Raw genomic sequence first — 18,971 nt, forward strand, 5'->3', positions numbered from 1 at the left:
TACAAGGGGAGGTAGGATGGGCCCTGTCTTTACGAATGAATGGGGGTTGGTCATCCCAATAATGATGAAATGGGCACAGCATGTGGGTTTGGGAAGGAAAGCAAGTTGGGACAGCTGTGCAGGGAGGAAACTCCTCTGACTAAATCATTATCGGGTGCAAAGGACCATAACTTGGTATAAGTAGGGTGAGACCTCACCATGGAAGGGAGTTGGGGAGGGCAAAGAAAGGAGATAGGTGTTTTATTTCTGACGTTTTATGCTGGCATCTATTGTCTTTGTCTACCCAGCATCCATTTACCCTAATTGTCCTGTGAGGCGCCCCCACTCCACACTCGATTCCAGGGGTGGAATCAAAGTCTGCCTCGCAATTCACCCAAGTTATGAAGCCTGACACCTGAGATTCATCCTTGGCTACCTTCCCATCAGACAGCCCTGAAGTTCCATAGATTCTACCTCCTCGATAACTCTCTAATCCACCCGTTTCACTCCATCTCCACTGACACCCCCCAATCCAAGTCATCCTCAGCTCTCATCTGAACACTTGCATCGGCCTCCTCCCTGCTGTCCTTGCCTCCACTCCCTTCCCTCCAAGCCATTCTACTTCCTGCAGCCTGAGTGGTTTTTTCTACACTGCAGATGTCCCTATCCTATTTAACACCTTTTGATGACTTCACGTTACCCAGAGGATGAACTCCACACTCGTTACTGTGGCAGGCCCCCGTTTATCTGGCATAGACTCCAGGTGCAGGCTGCTTACCTGCTGGCCTTGTGATCTTGGGCAAGTTATTTAACTTCTCTGCTCCTCAGTTGCCTCATTTTGAAAATGGATGTAATAATAGTACATACTTTAAAATGTTGTTGTAAGGATTAAGTAAATTAATATACGTAAAGCACTTAGAACAATGCTGGCAACATTGTAAATGCTTTCTAATGGTTGCTGTCACCACCGCTACCAACATCATCATCATCTTTGTGTCTCAGAATCTTTCCCGCTCACTCTCTGCTACGGCTACGCTGAGACTCAATTCCTCCTAATATTCTGTCTCCCCTCAGAAACTTCTTATATGCTGACCCCTCTACCAGGGAACTGAGCCTAGATCCACATACCGATTCTTTACCTTTTATCTTAAACCTCTCTTCCTCAGAAGAGCCTTCCCTGACCACCTCAGATGAGAGTAAGATGCCCGTTACACTCGCGTTGCGCCCCATACTCCCCCATTTGGTAATAGTCCTCATACTGGCAATTACTTATTCAATATTTCTCTTACCCACTGGATTGTAAACTTCTCAAGGACAAGGACTCAGTGAGTCTTGGTCGCCCCTACTCCACCTGCCCGGCTCTCCACTCTACTAACTGCAACAGAAAAGGCATTCCATGTTTCACACCGCTTCCTTTCCCTACGCCCTCTCATTTTCATAGTGGGAAGCATTCCTCTCAGTGGAAATAATTTTCTACTTATTTATAGCACTCTTTTATTTGAAATTATTTTAAAAAACTAACCAGAAGATCACACTTTAATCCAACTAGCTAAATTATTTTAAATATTTATAAGGGCCATTTTCAGCCTTTGTTCTAAAAAAGGGGGGGTGGGGGTGGGGAGCAGACTCTAGAAGCCATGCATGATTTAGAATTAGCAGAGCTGGGGCTCTGAAGGACCATCAAAAGCTGCCACTCTGCCCACTTGAAAGATGTTTCCCAAAATAAAAGACATGCCATCCACTGACACTTGCATAGTCTTGAAACCATGCGTGTTCAGCCTCGTGCCAAAAGAGTTTGGGAGAAGAGGGAGCGGCTGTTCCGAGCTCTGTCGGCAGCCGCTTCTGAAGCTGCCATAGCAACAAGTATAGACTAAAAGCGATCCTTCCATATTAGGTGTGAAGTGACTCCAGACAAGGAAAATAGCTTGCAGAGAAGAAGCCAACTTCCCTGGGAAACCGGTAGGGAATAATTTGCAGATGACCCATCCCCCTGCCTTCTACTTCCCAAACTGTGTGAGTAATAGCATGGAGGATTTTAAAAAAATACTTTCCATTCCTTCAGACAGCCAGACATACAACCTTGCCTGATAAAATTGCACTGGAGTCCTCCCCCACCCCCAAAATCCCAGCACCCTCCCCTCTTGTTCTGATTCTCAGCTGCCTCCATAGCCCATCCATCTGTCAGTGCACATATGGGTAAAAGAGGCAAGCCAGGAAGCAGAGAGGAGAAGGATTTGTATTTCCTAAGCATGTTCTCGGCAGAGGAGTAGAAAATGCCTTCTACCAAAACTGAGAAAGGGGTGGTGAGTCTGGGGTAGTATCTTCTCAGCTAGGAATGACCCTTCAAGTACAGATGCTGCTCTGCCATTTGGGTCCCAGTGGCAGAACCTGCCTCCCTTCCCATAGCATCTCCTTACTCTGACCATCCAACCACTCATCCACTCCCACCCAGTAACAAGACTCCGTGTGGCACATTGAGTCCTAGCCCCTGCATACGCTCTTGTCTGTCCTTCTCCAGGTTCTCTCTTCAGCACTGAATCAGCTCAGATCAAAACTCTGACACATAGGGACCGTGCAACCTTGAGCAAGTTCCTTCACCACCAAGCATCAGTTTCCTCAGCTATAAAACAGGGCTAATCACATCGCCAAACTTATAGGTAAATCGTGAGGATTAAATGAGGTGATGCATGTAAACCTCGTAGCACAGTGTCGGGCTCACAATAAATCATCAGTTAATGTTAGCTTTTTCTACCCACAAACTTCATCTTCCAGCACACTTGGGAGCTGCCCACAATATCAGTCTTGACAGATTTTGTCCTCAGGGCAAGGACCATGTTGCCTTGTTCATCTTTGTCTCACTGATTTGTCTGTAGTTCCAGTTACCTAAGACATAGTGTCTGGCTCAATGTAGGTGTTTAATATATGTACGTTATAAAAATGCACAAATTGATGGATGGGTGGATGGGCAGATGAGTGGATGCATGAATAATAAAGGGGGATAATGCACCTTTTTTCTTGCCACATTGAATCAAGGACAATTTTGTTCTCTGACAAACCATCCAAGAGAGACAAGTTGCCTAGGTGGGTTCGCAGACTTGCCTAGTCTTCAGGACTTCTATGACCAGAGGCTGCTGCAGGGAGTAGCTGGATGTCTCCTTCTCCATCCATACGGAAACTTGGGAATTTGGCTAAAGTTCTGGTATTTTGCTTTGTTTCTCTTTCTTGTCTTGACACTGAGGCTCCTTTTCTTTCCTTGAGTGCCAGCACAGATGCCAGCTGGCCCATTGGCTCCGTTAACCCCTTCCAGCCTGCCCTTGGATGGCTCTGCCAAGGCTCCATATTGCTTGGCTTTGCTGTGAACCCACATGGCTCCCTGCCTTGTGATGTTTACACTGCTATCCTGCCTCTCCCTCAGTTCCCCCAGCCTGGCTTCTTCCATTGCACAAAGCCACATCAGAAGAGAGCTGGGACTAAGCACAGAGCTGAAAGGAAGGCAATGCATGAGGCAAGGCTGTCAGGTGCTTTCCCTTATGCCCACGGCACAGCTAGGCCCATTTTATAAATGAGGAAGCTGAAGTTCACAGAGGTAAAGTCACACAGCTGGGAAAAAAATGGAGCCAGAACTCAAGCCGAGGCCTTCCGATCATGAAGTTTGCTCGTTTCACCATACCAAAAATTTTTTCACTGTCCTTCCAGTGAGATGAAGGGGAGTTTTTCCTATCATTCTTTCTGTCCCATCTCCACAGCCTATCTTAGGTTCCTTGACTCCTTATTATCTCTAATTTTACAGACAGGCAAACTGAGGTTCAGAAGTAATAAGGGATCTATGCAATCATGAAGTCTCATAATTGGAAAGGAAACAGAGAAAAGACGGAATCCATCCAGATGATGAAATCCATCCATCCAGATGATGGATTGTTTATGTGGCCAACCCCACATAAACAAAAGCTGCAGAGCTAGTCCTAGAGTGGACACTTTCCTACTCCTTGACTTCTAAGCTAATTCCTTAGCATCCTCTACTTACACTGCAGTGGCATTCGCTACATATGTTGAAATCACTTGTTCATACATCTGCCTCCCATTCTCTGACTGAGAATTTCTTTATAACAGCATTCCAGCTATTTATGGCTGCATAACAAACAACCTCAAAATTTATAGGCTTAAACAATTTTTTTATTATCTCTCACAGTTCTATGGCTAACTGGGCTCAGCCAGGCAGTTCTTTCTTGGGGTCTCTCATGTGGTTACAGTCAGTGACTGAAGCCGGAGTCACCTGAAGACTCACTTGGGCTGGATGCTCATTCACATGGTTGGCATACGATGCTGGCCCCTGGGTGGGAACTCAGTGGGGCTGTTGACCAGAGCATCTATTCATGAGACTGGGGTTTTGCTCAGCATAGAAACTGGGTTCCAAGAGCAAGTGCTTCAAGAAGCCCAATCAGGAGCTGCAAGGCTTCTTATGACCTAGCCTTAAAAGTCCCACGACATCACCTGCCACATTCTATTGGCCAAGCAAGTCACTAAAGTCAGCCAAAATTCAAAGGAGTGGCAGTCTTTAGTATACTACAGAAAGAAAGGATCTTTTAATTATCTCTGTGGTTTCAACACCTAGAATAGCACCTGGCATACACAAAGGATAAATATTTGTTGACCAAAGTCAAATTGACAAATTGTGTGGGATGGAAGAGATTATGCCAGGAACAACTTAAATGGCCTCCACTTACTCCCTTACTCTTACTCTGACTGAAATTTCTTACTCCAAATAACATAAATACATTAAAAAAAATCTATTCCAGCTCATTTGATGTTACTGTCTGGATCTCTTTAGTAACCAGGAAGACATCAGCACACTAGGATCATGGGATGGAGAATTTTTCAGCCTGGCTGGTTATGTATACGGGTTCTGGAGTCAGATTGCCTGAGTTTGATTCCTGGCTTTACTCCTTTCTAGTGTATGTTTAGGCTGAACTTCTTATGTCTCCATTCCTCATCTATATAATGGGATAATAAAAGCATCTACCTCTAGAGTTATTGTGAAGAGTTTATCATTTAGTATAGTTCCCAGTATATAATAAGTGCTCAATAAGTATTAGCTATTATTTCCAGGCTTACTTCCCCTTTCTTACAATCTGCATTGAATAAACATCTCCTTAGATTTTGCCGTCTACTTTTCCTTCCATTTCTCTTTCCAACTGTTGGTTCCTACTTTTTCTAGGTATCACCCTTGTTGTTATACCTGGATTTGTACAGAATTTTATACCTTTCAAAGCACTCTTGCATCAATTTAGTGTATCCCTTTGGCATCTTTAATAAAGGTAACAGAATTATTGCAATTATTTCTATTTTATAGATAACTGAACAGAGGCTAAAAGGTGTGAAATGTCCTGCTGAAGACTATCAACATAGTAAATTATCAGAGCAGGAACAGAATCTCAGTGTCACAGTTTAGATTTTGATCATTTCCCCAATAACCACATGGTTTCTAATGATGTCACCGACAGTCAGGTGGCATATGACTTCAAAGTCTGAGAGAAGTCATTAGAGTTTGGGCTTTCATGGACTTGATTTCAAAAGGGAATGTTTACCCCTACTGCATTATCAAAATAGACTTAAGCTTCTAGAACAATTTGAAAGGCAATTAATTTTCCTAAAATAAGAGCAGCTGTTCTTGCCAATGGATATTAAATAGAAGTCTTATGATGATTTAGAATTTTCTAGGAATTCTTGGAAGCCAGACCATAATGACTTTGTAGCTAATTCAGGGAGGCAGGTGCCCTCTCCCCTCTGGATCTAACTCATGGCTTATGTGAATTCTCTGGTTTGGAAAGAATCTATGCCAAAGGCAGTAAGACAAACCATCTTGATACGAATCCATCATACTCAAAGGATGACCCACAGCAAACTGAGTAATCCATACAAATAGGTGGCATTAACAAATGAAGGTATTCACAATAGCAGCCAACACAAAAACTTCCCAAAAAGCTAGAGACAGGACAATATGGGAGGAGAGCACTGGACTGAGAAGAGAAAGGAACTCACATGCTTCAAGTCCCTATCATCTTCAGTTCAAAACAGCAATCATTGAGCACCCACTTGGTGACATGTATTGTGTTAGAGATGATGACATATGGCCCCTTCTTTCAAAGAGCTTGTAGTCAAGTAAGTCAGAGACACCAAAATATTCATGATCATGTGGTAGGTGTCTTGATAGAGAAATATATAAAATGATACGCATAGAATGACAAAAGAGCACCTGGAAGGGACACAATCCACATTGGAGGATGGGCAGGGATGGGCAGAGGAGGCTTTCTGAAGGAGATGTCAGCTGATCTGAACTTTGAGCAGTGTGAGTGTTATAAAGGCAGAAAAGAAGTTGTAAGGGCAAGATGGGCAGAAGGAATGGTACAAACAAGGCATAAAGCAGCATGGTGTGGGGAAGGGGTGCCATAAATCATTCCATATTACTAAAGCACAACATGTCAGGCAGGAAGCAGCAGGAAATAAGGGTAGAGAAGTGGGCTTGAGATAGACAGTGTTCTAAGGACTTTATACACATTATCTAAGCTATATGTCACAGTTGTAGTTAAAAATTTTTAGCACTTCCCCATTTTACAGATGAGGGAAATGAGGGCCAAAGATATTAAGGAATTTTCTTAGCTTGTCTCTGAAGCTCCAAGTGTCTCCAGGAAAGCTATATTCTGATTTCACAAGAGATGTACACCATCCTTAGGGAAATCAATCTTTATTTCTGTGTCTCTTGTCCTTTTTTGTTGGAATAAAGGGGCCTGGACAGGATACTTTCTCAGGCCACTGCCTGCTGCTGCACGTTAGGATCCTACAGGCTCCCTTAGCCCCTACTGCAGAGCTAGAACTACGTGCTTGTTTTCAGCACCATAGAGAGGTGCCGCATTGCTGAAAGCAGCAGACCCGAGGGTCAGCCAATGTAGAGGAAACCAGGAGATCCACAAATCTTCCTTTAAACAAGACATCAACAAAGACAGAAGGGCAAGGAGAAGGAATATCAGGAGAGGAGAGAGAAAGAGAAATTGTCCATCACCAGTGTTTTCTCGAGTAGCCGCTGAGTGATATGCTGAGTGAGACAAAGTGAACTAAATAAAGGGAATAAATTGTAGCAGCAACATGTCCTCGACATCATAATACAGATGCTGTAATCATACAAGGCTAATAGTCTGAGTCACTCCATAGCCATGAAGAACAAAAAATTGATGGGCCGTGCCTTGCGGCTGCTCACAAAAACCAGTAAATTAACTTTGCTGACCATGGCCTGGAGACAGGGGGAGGCACAGGAAAATTATGTAACTGGTGGTTTATTTCCTGAATCATACAGCTTTCTCTTCTCTTTCTTGCCTTCAAGACAGGTGCTCTATGGCCTCATGTATCTCCCTAACGCAATCAAAACTTCCTCTTCAAAAAGGATCCACTATCTGATTTATACTAAGGTGTAAGTGGCTGCTGAATCTTAAAGAGCTATCTCTCCTCAGAAGCTGAGGGATCAATTCACCATAATTTAAGCTCTGCTAGAATAGGATAGTTTTCTTTCTTGTTCATGGCACTTACAATCGTGTCTAATATGTGATCAATAACAATAACAACAATAATGTTAAAATATTTATTGAGTGTTTACTATGTGGCAAGTGCTTTTTTGTGTGCTAACTCTTTTAATCCTCATAACAGCTGTACGAGATAAGTAGTAGTATTATCCCAATTTTCACATGGAGAACGTGGGACATAGAAAGGTTATTAACTTCCCAGGGTCATATAGCTAGGAAATAACAGAGGCAAGATTCAGAGCCAGGAAATCTAAATCCAGAACCCACGCTCTTAACCATTATACTATAATGATGAGAGGAAAAGATGGAGAGATGCACAGAGAAAACCAGAAAGAGGCATAGTGATACACACAATAGTGAAAGTCTAGTCAAAACTTTAAAAATATTATTAGAACGTATGAGGCCTTACGATGAGGATTAAGGAAGAAAAATAATGATTTATCAGTTTCATTCAACACATAGGCACTGTGCTGAGCACTGAGGATACAGAAATAAAAAAGAACGTATCCCCATTGTGTACATAACTAGTGAGGGGCAAGAACAAGTAAAAAGACAAGAGGATAAGATGGTATAATGGGTGTTTAGATAGAGGTTAGTGCTGGTGCTATGGAAATTCAGAGGAAAGGCACTTTCTCAGGGTTAGGGAGTTGGAATATTACCTATGATATGTGCTTTCTGCAAAGATTCTAGAAATCTCACAGCTGAGAAGTTAATGGGATACACAGGTCAAGAGGTGGAGAAAATTCTCAGGTGAGGACGTGAAAAGATGGGTGGACCATGCTGGAATATTAGAGATCATGTAGTCTAATCTAAAGCACTCTACCATCTGTTTATTCAACAAATATTCTGAGCACGTAATATGTGTCAGGCTCTGTGCTTGGCACTAGGGATCTAAAAATGAACAAGCAGACATGTTTCCTGACTTCATTGAGATCACATTCTAAAGTCTATCCTTGAGAATGGATAAATTGAGGCCCAGAGAGGTAGAGTGTCCTGCATAAGAATACCCAGTGCAGTGAGATGATAGGAAAACATAGACTCAAAGCCAAGGCTCTAGTCCACTGCTGCGTCTCAGGAAATGCTCATTGGATGAATGAGTGAGTAGTGAACAAGAGTGTATTGTAAAACTCCTTGGTAGGCAAAGAAAAAAATCACCTAGTTTTGTAATTAGGTAGAAGCTATGGCTTGAGTTTGGCTGAATTATATGGATACTGTCAGGACATCAGCTGGTGACCAGAGCAGCCTAGAATGCCTGAATCCAAAACCTTCATCTTGATCATCAGCTTTCTTGCTCCAGCTTCTCAGCAACCACCTGTATTCCAGTGAGTTTGTGCATTTTTTTTCCATTTGTTTTTGTTTCTGCAAATCCTCAGCCAAGTCAAGGAAAATCAAAATCAAAACTATAACTTACCGTGGCAGCCTCAGAAAGCCCCGGGAGAGATGGCAGCAGTCATAAGAGAAGGAAACAACCCAGCAGAGTATAAATAAAGCCTGCACAGCGATGGAGAGGTTGATTCACATACTCCCTCCTCCCACTCACCCACGAAAAACCACAGGAGAGCTTGGCACTGGCAGGGTAACCTTTAGATGACCCAGCTGCTGGCAGCATGGCCCAGCTCTCCAGCATGCAGGAGGGTACCCAAAGCTTGAGTCTGATACCAGGAGAGTTGTTTGTAGGTGCCATATAGGCCAATTGGTAAAAGCTATATGCATCATTCCTTTTGTTGACCTGTCTCATTTTCCCCCAAGGTGGTCAGTCTTAGAGAAGCCCAAGACAAAACATCTCAGGAATGCCCCAGTGTGAAGTAACCAATGGATGTTTTGGTAACATCTGCTCAGAAGGACTCCTTGGGGCAGGACTGTCCTTCAGCCAGCCACTCAGAGCACCCTCTTTGAGCTCACAGTTATTTGAGCCCTGACAGTACAGTTGGTGACAGTGGAGCTCATGCCCATAGGTCCCTGGGCCCTCAGTAACTGACGGTTTATTTCCTGTATCATTCAGCCTTCCTTCTTTCTTTCTCACTCATGGATCAGTCCTTTAATGTTTTCTCTCTTGCCAGATGCTTGGAACTAGTCTAAATCCAGTAAACTCAAGCAGCTGACAGCCTCCTAACTTACCCAAATTCTACCAATAGATAAATGATATCATACTAGAGATGATGAGATGGAATTTAATCAGAGAGGACTTAACCATCTTTGACTATGGGAAAACTTCCAGCTGCCTGAGGCTATTTGAACTTCTGGAAAAATTACTCATCCATGTAAATCCTATAGAAAATAATTCTTAAAATATCCATTCATCGCATAAGTGGCAAGTGGCTGAAGGGAAATTTTAATTCAATTCCTACATGCTTCAGTTTCATTCAACTCAATTCAGTTTGAGTTAAGAAATATTTATTAAGCACCTACTATGTGTCAGGTATCGTACATGGTCTTGAGGATACAGAGGTGAAGGAGACACCGGTCCATCTTTGAGGAGTTTACCATTTAGTAAAGATGTCACAGAAAACATAAATCCAACTCCAGAAATAATGAATCATAACCAAGATACAGACTGCACTGGGAGCTTAGAAGAGAGAGTTTACTTACAACCAGGGCAGAGAGGGGATGGCTTCTGGAAAATGCAGAGTTAGCTGTGACGGACAGGACTTGGTAGCTATACACAGGGAAAACACATTCTAAGTAGTGGGTACAAGGCTTGCATGCTGGATGTACACCCTTCCAAGGAGTGAAATGGCATGCTTTAGCAAGAGCATTGTATGTGTGTGTGTGTGGTGAATGGTGATAAGAAAGATTTAAGGCTAAGCGAGAACACAAGTTGGTTCTCTTACTCATTAACAAAGCATTTTATAGCTTTCATTGGATATTCAGAGATCATGTTCTTCGGAAAGCCCCTGCTGACCACCTGCTGCTGGCTTAGGTGCCTCTTCTGAAAACTGAGATTTGGCATCCTGATTTTCCATTGCCCCTCGCTTTCTTTCCTAGACTGTGGGCCACTGAGGGCAATGACTGCCTTATGCACTGAACTCCAATGCCAACAGGGTTCCTGGCACACAGTAGGTGCTCAGAAGAAGTGTGTTGAAATAATGAATTATACTTGCCTTTTGTGCCTTTGCCACAACTTCTCACACAGGTAAGAATTCTGAGGCATGGAGAAATTAAATAATTGGCTTCAGTCACAAGGCCAGTCATGGCAAAATTTACTTCCAGATCTTCTTGCTTCATGGGCAGGTGGGGAGAGTATGTTTGTAACCCTCTGCTAACCCTAGAACTAGAGAGACCACAGTAGTTTTTGGAGTCACTGGTCAACCAGAGAGGCCTTTCCTGACCACGTCCACTCTCCTTGTTCTCTGTCTCCTCAAGCCTTGTTTTCTCTATATTACTTATATATTCATTGTCTTTTTGTTTATTGCCTTTCTTCCTCTATAAACGGGGAGTAGAGGAGGGATTTTGTCTGTTTCATTTATTACTGTATACCCAGACCTAAGGACATGCCTGGCCTAAAGCAGTGTTGAATGACTAAGAGAAAAAAACACTGTGGGATGCAAGGGGCAGAGGCACTACAGACAGGAATGTGGACATCAGAGGAAGTGAGACAGTCAACAAGTCCTTGCGGTGTGTCCACAGTGGTATAGAGCCTTCTAGTGGACACTCGGCCAGAGAGCAATGGTTAGCGTGGTCCTGCCTGAAGGACCTGGTAATATGATCAGCTGGCAGAGGCTATGCTCAGAAACACCAAGATGGCGCAGTGTCCTATGGAGATAGGCAGCTGCAAGGTGGTTAAAGTGAATCAAGGATAGCTGAGGGGCAAAGCACAAACCAGGCAGGTTCCAAGAGGACCAGAAACCAGGAATGAGGCAGAAAGCATGAGAACCAAGGAAACTGTGGACACTGTAAAACATTAACAGCTAAGAGCTCCAGCGGCATGTCCTGCTAGAGGCTAACATTTGCATTGACTGTCTCCTGCCTCTGTGCTTTTGCTTATGCTATTCCCTTCACCTGATGTGCTGTTCCCCAATTCTTGCTTGATTATCACCCTCTCAAATCTCAAGACTGTGCTCAGCCCATTATCTTTCATGAGAAGACTTTCCTTCTGGCTCATTTCTCCTGTTAGCTCCCATGGCACTGTGAACACATCTTTATGGTCACGCTTGCTATGTTGGATTGACACCTTAATGGGAGGCAGAACTGTTGTAAAAACTCAGGGTGGTGCCAAACTACCTGAGTTCAAATCCCAATCCACCTCCTTTTAGCTGTGTTTACCTGGGGCAAGTTACTAAACTCTGTTTCATCTTCCAGATGAGTATAATAATTAGTACCTACCTCATAGGATTGTCCAGAGAAGAAAATTAGTTAACTAAATATTTACAGTACTTTGGACTGTGCCTGACAAATAGTAAGAATTCAATAAAATGTTAGTTCCTGGGGAGTGAAGCCCACAATTCTGAAGCATCTTCTCTAGGTCAATTGCTGTGACAAGACATTTTATATACGCCATTTCATTGTTCTTAACAACCTTACAAGGTAAGTAGTATGTAACCAGTTTTTCACTTGAAGAAATTGAAGCTTAATAGGATGAAAAAAAGGTGAGCATTTAAGCTTCTTTATCTGTAAAATAGGGTTAATAACGACTATCTCAGATTTGTTGTGAGAATTAAGTGAAAACATATGTAATTCAGCAGAAGAAATAGAAGCTGAGTGTTTTAAATGGGCTGTCACTTTGTGTTATTTGGGTAGGTTGCTTCAAGTTCAAATCAACCTCAGGCTCTGCAGGTGTGATAATGAGTAAAACTATCCCCTGCCCTTGAAGAGCCCATGGTCTAGTGGGCTGTGGCAGTGGCTTGAGGGCAATGGCTAGATCTTTTTCATCTCAGGACTCCCCAACCCAACAGCACAGAGCGAGTGCCCAGTGGGGCTCTTACATTGCTTCCAGCCTCTGGTTCCAAGTGGCTTGTGCTCCACTTCTTCTTGGGTTCAGGAGACAGAGAGAATAAAGGGATTAGGAGAGACATATCTAAAGGATATGCTCATGTGTACTCTGGTTAAAAGTTGATGATAATAAATGTAAAAATGGAAATCTCAGCAGAGTAATATGGAAGCATGGTGAAGAAGAAAGTAAATCTGGCTGGTTGGATCAGAGAAGCCTTCCTGAGAAGGTGAGATCTGAACGGGTCTTGAAGATGGTATGACTTCATAAGGAAGACGTTTGAGAAGGAAGCAGGAGCAGATTGAACAAAGTTTTAGGGTTGAGCTAGTGCCAGACTATTTGGAAATATTCAAGTGTGGTTGGATAGAGTTCTTTGGGAAAGAGGGCAGAGCTGAGAAGGAAGTTGCTATAGTGGGAGATTGGGAGAAAGGCTGCCATCTCTTGAGGCCAAGTTTCCCCCATTATCAGGTAAAATAGATGACCTTCAAAGTGCCTTCAAATAGAATATTTTGATTAAATAAATATTACACATTGAAAGAATTTTCAAGAGTTATATGAAATACTAACTACTGCAGGGGTGTTGAGGCTATCATTTACTCCATCATACACTGGACACTTTACACCTTCACGGCAGTTCTAAGAAAAGTGCTTCTCCTTAGCAACCAGTTCAACTTATTCAAATGGATGCTATGAATATCATAAAACTAATATTTGTTTCCCTGTTTGCACTGGCTACTAAGAAGCTCTCAGACAATTTATGGCCACTTGTAACAGCTATACAGGACCATATGTTAAACAGTTTGTTACTAAATCTACCACTGTCTTCATCTTATTTTCCTGCCATTATTGTTTCTTTGTCCATCTTTGCTCATTTATCTCATCTTTTGACTTGTATTATTTGTATCTATTGAAGACACTTCAAATCCTGTTTTGGAATGAGGTAGGGTATAAATAAATTACCAATACTAAACTCTTTATTCCCCCAAGGCTTTCCACAGAGCAACAATGTACATGGCCTACAGAAGGAGCCTATGCCTCTTCAGCACCTCTGCCATCACTCCAAGCCTGTGGCAGCTGGAGGCACAGGCATTCTGCAAGTCCAGATGAGACTTGTCACTGTATACATGCTGGGGATGGTAAAGGAAGTTGGAAAGAGAAGGAAGACTCAGAGGGCTAGGGCTGAGTCCAATAAATGCTCTGATAGGAGCACAGCCCAAGCCAAACCTGAGAGTGAGACAGGCCTGGAATAGACAAGACCATCCCTTGCATCACTTTCTCCAGGAAGCTGCCCAGTCTGAAGTACGTGCCCCTCCTCTGGGCTCCCAGACCCTTCAGAGTTCATCCCTCTTTGTAGCACTTCTTGTCACTTGACTCTACATGATACTAGGTCACTACATCTGTTTACCACTCTGATTACCTCTCTCACTATTATGTACATAGGAATCACTAGGAATGCGTGAAATGCAGACTCCTTAATTCCATTCCAAGGAGTGAGTGTCTAGAGTGAGCCTCAGGAATCAGCATCTTCAACCAGCATGCCAAGTTATCTGAAGTTAGTTGTCACAGATCCCGGGAAATTCTGTCTGAACTGAACTCCTGACAAAGGGGCCTGAACTCTACCTCTAAATCCATAGCACTCAGGACAGGATCTGGCTCAGAATATCATACCTCATCTTACAGACAAGCAAACTAAGGCCCAAGAAATTATATCACTTATCCAAATTTGCCTAGCCATGGATTGGGGAAGCTAGAACTAGAACTCAGGTTTGACTGATTCCAAAGAGTATGTCCTTCCCACAATCTCAGGCAAGGATGTGATATGCTTTACCTCGGTGGTATCTAAGTAGGCTACTGCCCAGGAGATGTGCAAGATGATCAACTGGGGTGTGGGAAAAGCATATTGGAACTTCTATTTATGTTTGTTTTAACATCGTTTCTAATTTTTATTTTCATATGTTTATGATACAGACGCATAAGTACAGAGATATTTGTATGCAATGAATGCATAAATAAACAAGCATATACGGGGTGCTCACTCAAAAACACCTTACTGATAGGGGTGCACAGTAAAAATATTGAGAGGTCACTGATTTAGCTGCCTTTCTCTGTGATAGTAACACTGCGGTGCCCAAGCCTGTGCAACTTAAAGATGCTGCACACGGCATGTGACACACCATGCTGAGACTTCTCAGGGGGCACAGCCAGAGATGGATGAGCATAATTACTGCAGGAGGATTAAGCACTACTGCTCAGAATTTCTGAGGACTGCACATTTGTTTTCTTGCCTACCAAAGACTGAATGTGATGTACTGGGCTTATTGGGACTGCCTTGGTCTGCTACATAACCAGTGCCTGTCCAGCCATGTGCTTCCCAGAGGCAGAAGCAAGCAGCTCTCTGCAAGGGAGAGAGCATAAGCCCATAGGCTCCAGGATGAAATAAAAGCATCCCTGCCTCTTCCCTGCATTCTGCATCATTTATGGCTCAACCCCATGGGGTTGCTGAAAGAAAGAGCCACATTTAGAAATAAAATTTACTGAACAGACAAGGCTAGGTTTAGGCAAAGAGGTGACTTCTCTGATGACTCATGGTAATGTAGAAAAATAGGCAGGGGTGGACCCCGCTCAGAAAGAAGAGAGATTCTGGAATATCTTTTTCAAGGGCCTGAGCATGGTGGAGAAACTTAGTTGCTAGAACCGAGCTTTTAGAAGGTGGTGGAGCTTTAAGACATTGGCAAGGAGAGGAAGCAAGGAAGTCAGGCCAGGGTCATCGAGATGGCAGAGACAGGGCTAATGTATACAGTTCTACACATTGTGCCCTGCAAAATGGGCTAGTCGAGGGCAGGAGTGGGGGCTAAAATCCAGCCCACTTGCACTCTGCTTGCCAAGCTGGGGTCTTGGTGTGATCCTGTGTTACCAAAGAATGGGCAGCTTTTCCTCATTGGTCACTGGGATTGGTGGGGTGGGGGGCTTTTTCTAGTTTGCACAAAGGTGCAGCATGCACGCCTGGTGGCCATGGACAGAGGGCCTCACCCACCGTGCTGTGACTCCACATCATGACTCAAAAATATTCAGGAAAACCACAAATATGATATGCTGGGACCTACTGGATCACCTATGGAAGCCTACAAAGGGTGGAGTTTTGAGCTCCAGTTGGCATGTGTCAGTTTGAAGACTAACAGAAGAGCAGAGGCAGAGGGGACCATGAAATAAACGAAGTCAAGAATTCACAGAAGTTCCGGGAAAGCCACTAGACTCATACAAGCTGTAAGACTGGTAGGTTTGAACCAAGTTCACCTCAATCTCTGAGAAGAGGGGAGGGCCCATGAGACTTCTGGGCAGGGCCATTTGTTTTCCCTCCTCTGTATATCCTTGGGACCTAAATTATCTGCTGACATAAAAATTTAGAATGGAAAGAGCCCACACGGGGAAACTGAGGCCCAGAAGGACTACTGCATCTCATTGACTCTGGATCTAGACTGCCTTGAGTTCAAATTCTGAGTCTGTCACTTATTAGCCCTGCAACCTTGGGCAAAATAATTGATCTGACCGTGCCTCAGGTTCTTCATCTGTAAGATAAGGATAGTAACAGCATCTACGCAATAGGGCTGCGGTAATAACGCAGAGCATATGCCCGGCACATAGTGAGCACTATGGAGATCTTAGCTTCTGCTACCGTTATTATTTTTGCCTTCTGTGATCTCATTTGATCCTCACCACTACCTTGGGAACTGGGCAAGGAAGAACCTGGCCTCTCCATTTTATAGCTCAGGACACTGTAGCTTAAGGGTAGAGCAATGAGGGGTGGGGGCATCAGGGAATTTGGCTCCCCTGAAACTAAGGGACAGTTTTGAGATTGATACGTACTTAGGCCTTTGGTGAGTACAGACGGCACTGAAAACGTCACAAAACTAATCCCTTCTCAATATAAACACTGCACTAAGACACAGCAATAACCAGAGACTAACACATTCTCACTAGTCCAAGAAAACCCATTTTCTCAAGAATGTTGTTTACATTAAGGGGAGAATGGCCATGAAATGTCAAAGAGAGTCACTGGATGGTGACTAACGAGGAGGCCCTGATCCAGGAACTAGGGTCTTGAGACAGAGGAGTGAGGGGTGAAGGAGAGCAGAGGAAAGACCGGGGACCTGAGCAGGTCTGACCTAGAAAACCTCTCAGGCACTTTCCCTTTTCGAGGGTGGGGGAAATTAATTAAAGTGTGGAAATTCCAATATATTTTTAACATCCTCCATGTGCCAGGCATTGTGTTCAGCGTCTATATGCATTATGTCATTTAATCTTTACAACAGCTCAGTGAAATAGGTAATATTATTACTTTTCCCAAAGTAAAGAAGTTGACGATCAGAGAAATTGCTAAGAATTTTGCAAGGCCAATCAGCTATTGGATAAGGGCATAGGACTTCAGACTTAGGAAAGATATATGGTTAACATAGGGGCTCTTAAGCTAAGCTGCCTATGTTTAAGTGTGGACTCAGCCATTTTCTAGCTGCATAGCCCAGAGAAAATTATTGAACTTCTCTGAGTCTCCACTTCCTCATCTGTAAAGCGAGATAGTGATAACAGAAGGTACTTCATAGGGGTGTCATGAGCATTAATTAAATCTGTATATGTAAAATGCTTAGAATAGAAAGTGACTGTAAAAAGTAACTAATAAATATTAGCTGTTGTTATTTTTATTACTACTTTTTATTACTGTTTTTATCCTTGCCCTAAAGGGCTTTGGTATCACCGAGTTCTGCATTAGAACTCCCATCTCGCCAACTCTAGTTTCTTAGTTGTTGTACCAGGCATGTTGCCTGTTGGCAAATCTGTTCCCCACTTTTCCCCTGGTCTGCTCTTATCACTGGGGGATGACTCCTGCAAATTATATTCACAAGGATCCCTTGCCTACTGGCTTTCAGCTGGATTCAGCCAGTAAGAGGTACAGACTGGAGACTGGAGAGCAGGAAGATGTGGCCCTACCTCCTCCAGGACTCCAATTGTCACTTGACGTCTTCTCCCTCTGTGGTCCCACCTCCCTCCGAGCAGCCCCCATCCTGGGTTCCAGTTCCTGCTGGATGGTCCCTGCTTCTGGACTCTGGAAACTGCACCTCCTCCTCCCTTCATCAGCCCAGCCTAAGAGTGGTAGCTGCTTCCTGCTGTTGCTAATCTCTGGGGTGGCTCACTTGGTCCCTTTGGCATTTCAGTTTTTCCAACACTTTTGTAACCAGTTCATCATATTGAATTCTTGCCTATTGAAGGGCCTGCTAAGACCCTGGCTGACACAAGCATAGTATATGGAGATGAACAGAACAGGTCAGAACAAAATCAGGCGTGATCCTAAACAAATTAGCAGGACAAGGGCTCAGCCTCTCCAGAGGCCAACACAGGAGCCCAGTCATCAGGACTGAAACCCAAAAGGTGAAGTCCAAGCCAGAGCAAGATGACACGACACCTACGCGTGGAGTGCAGATGGAGTCCCATGTCACTCCTTCAGGAAGGAGGGTTGGTCTCAGATCCCAGGGAGGACTGAGCCTTCAGGTAGAGGTCAAAGGGTTTAATCTAGAAGGAGAAGAGAGAACTAAGAAGCCTTGAGAAAGAGGCTACAGAGGGTTGGGTGTTAACCACATTTTGGTTAATTTAATTATACTGTAAATGCCGTAGGAGAGCTCACAATTTAAAGGAGCCCTGTGGGGAATCCTTTTGTTCTGCAAATAATTATCCCCCTAATTTATTTGCTTATGTTTGGATTTTCATATATTGGGTTTGTTTATTTATTTATTTATTTTTACCCAAGAACAATAGTGCCCAACTCGGCTGGGGATGAGCAGTTGCTTTGAATTAGACGCTGTTTGAAATAAACTACAATCAGTTTACTAAAATTTTGATTATATTAGCCTTGCAAATAGGCTTGCCCGGGGTGAGTAGCAATGTATTCTGGGTAAGTAGGGGGGGAAAAAAATCATGATCCAGGACATACCAGGGCTGAAAAGACCCTAGAGCTGTCAGGAATAATCCCAAATATCTGATACTCAGGTCTTATTTAAAACATCTTGGCCAAGTGTGTGCCAAGTGTAGCTTTGAAAGCCATCATTCGTCTAATGGTAATTTCCACTCACTGGTCCTGGTTTTACCTGCTGGGACCATGGGAAACAAATTTGCTCCCCAAGACTTACTCTGTCTATTTTTAGATGTCTTTGCTCTCAAAATGAAAATTCCTAAATTCTTCAGCCATTCCTCCTGTGACACTTCTTCTGGAGCAGAGGACTGGTTAATGAGTTACAGCATATACAGCAGGTAGAATAATATGTAGCCACTAAAATAATCGTTATGAAGTAGGAAGAGAAACTCTTAATGCTGAAAGACAAGAGCAGATTACAAAATTGGAAGGAGGCCATTTCTACATTGCTAAACTCTTAGATTCATGCATGCTTTCGCATTTTCTAATTGTAAAAATAATTTGGCAACAGTACAAAACACTTACGATATAGAAA

This window comes from Diceros bicornis, chromosome 13 (assembly GCF_020826845.1).
Source record: "Diceros bicornis minor isolate mBicDic1 chromosome 13, mDicBic1.mat.cur, whole genome shotgun sequence".
Taxonomy (NCBI): Eukaryota; Metazoa; Chordata; class Mammalia; order Perissodactyla; family Rhinocerotidae; genus Diceros; species Diceros bicornis.